The sequence below is a fragment of the Palaemon carinicauda genome, chromosome 40, assembly GCF_036898095.1.
Source record: "Palaemon carinicauda isolate YSFRI2023 chromosome 40, ASM3689809v2, whole genome shotgun sequence".
Taxonomy (NCBI): domain Eukaryota; kingdom Metazoa; phylum Arthropoda; class Malacostraca; order Decapoda; family Palaemonidae; genus Palaemon; species Palaemon carinicauda.
The window spans coordinates 2,206,933-2,209,432 of NC_090764.1; positions in this window are offsets into that span (position 1 = coordinate 2,206,933).

A 2,500-nucleotide genomic window follows, 5' to 3' on the forward strand; every position below is an offset into this window, starting at 1 on the left:
CCTTTCCTCACTGAGCTATTTTCCCTGTTGGAGGCCCTGGGCTTATAGCAACCAGCTTTTCCAATTATGGTTGTAGCTTAGCAAGTAATAATAATAATAATAATAATAATAATAATAATAATAATAATAATAATAATAATAATAATAATTATAATAATAATAATAATAATAATAATAATAATATTAAAAATAATAAAAATAATAATAACAGTAATAATAATGATAAAAACAACAACAACAACAACAACAATAATAATGATAATAATAATAATAATAATAATAATAATAATAATAATAATAATAATAATAATAATAATGATAATAATAACTGTTGCTGATTATTAGGATTGATTTCGTCTATCAAATATAGAATAAATCATTATAAAAATATGTGTTACATTTGTTAAAGATATTGAATGTGTACTTGATGTTATATGATAATATCATATCTCTGTTTTAATACGTGTTTTAATCTTGGAGTAGACAAAAAAAAAAAAAAAAAAAAAAGTTTATAAATGTTTAGTTAAAACAGCCAAACTTCATCGCAGAAAAGGCCTAAGACCAATAGATTTATTGAGAGTAATTATTCCCTCCTCTTTTAAGGCTATTAAATCCATGAGAAGGAATTTTCTTTCAATGTGGATAATCGAGAACTCACATTTGTCTTTTCCCCGTTTATCTCTTTCTTCTCTTCTTCCTTCCATTCGCTATTCTAAGAAAAATGTTTTAAGAAATCTGTTCGAGGTCTTCTAAAAATTACCTATATTTCAATCGGATTTAGGTGCTGAGGTTGAAACCATTAACGCTGAATAAAAGTAATTGTTAAATTCAAATTACAGTATTAATATAGTCATTGCTTCCATTTATAGCTATATTTGAGTCCTCTTATAATTCTTGCAAAGTAAAATCTATATACAGGTATCAGTTTAGTGAGATCTATATATCAGTTTAGTGAGATCGGTGTTACTCTATGGACATGAGTCATGGTATGACAATGACAATCTTCAATAGATTTTGTATGTCTAAGAACAAAGCCCCCAGAAGGATATTGTTAAATGGCAGGACAGGAATAGAAATGAAACTATAAGAGATTACTCGAGTGCCATGTGTTGATGAGATCATGATGAGGGGTAGATGAAGATGGTTTGGGTATGCTCTTCGCACTCCCCAAGAGAGATTCGTTCACCAAACGTTCAGCTGGGCTCAACGAGGCGCTAGAAGAGTCTGAAGACCCAGACTTACATGGCTGAGGACTATGAAGCGTGAAGTAGGAGATGATAAATTGAGAATTATTGATTTAAAAGCTCAAGATAGACGCAACTGGCGAAATCTAACAGAGGCCCTTTGCGTCAATAGGCGTAGGAGATGATGATAAAAATCTAAGATTAATTTATGTATATACTGTTTAGGTAGAAAACAAGAGAAATCAATATTTCATGAAATCTGAGATGTACTGTTGAGTAAGTTAGAATATTAACATAAGAAATGCTTCTATTTATAACTATCTAAGACTCTTCTTATGATTCTTACCAAATAAAACTTAAAATGAATTCATGTATATGTTGTTTACCTGAAAAAAAACAAGAAATAAAAGAGAAATTACTATTTTATAAAGCCTGATATCTACTGTAGAAAATATTTGAGATGAGAAAAACTTATTTTGTGACATGTCAAAGAATTTACGTTACAGTCAATTCTCAAAATGACCAAAAATGTTATATAAAAGAAATTATACAAATTAAACTAAAATATTAACATAAGAAATGCTTTTATTCATAACTATCTATGACTCCTCTTCGGATTATTATTATTATTATTATTATTATTACTTGCTAAGCTACAACCCTAGCTGGAAAAGCAGGATGCTAGAAGAGAAGGGACCCCAACAGGGAAAATAGCCCAATGAGGAAAGGAAACAAGGAAAAATAGAATATTTTAAGAACAGTAACATTAAAATAAATATTTCATTTATTACTTGCTAAGCTAAAACCCTAGTTGGAAAAGCAGGATGCTATAAGACCAGGGGCCTCAACAGGGAAAATAGCCCAGTGAGGAAAGGAAACAAGGAAAAATATAATATTTTAAGAACAGTAACATTAAAATAAATATTTCCTACATAAACTATAAAAACTTTAACAAAACAAGAGGAAGAGAAATAAGATAGAATAGTATGCCCGAGTGTACCCTCAAGCAAGGGAACTCTAATCCAAGACAGTGGAAAACCATGGTACAGAGGCTATTGCACTACCCAAAACTAGAGAACAATAGTTGAATTCATGTATATCCTGTTTAGGTAGAAAACAAGAAAACAGGAAAATGAAAAGAGTATTTCACAAAGACTGATATCAACTGTAAAAAAATGTTTGAGACGAAAAACATATTCTATGGCACATGTCAAAGACCTCAAAATCAACAAGCTTTTTTGGCAAAAACATTTACAAAAAACACAACACGGAAGTAGTCACATGTTTACAAACCGTTACGAGTCTCTTAAGACCTC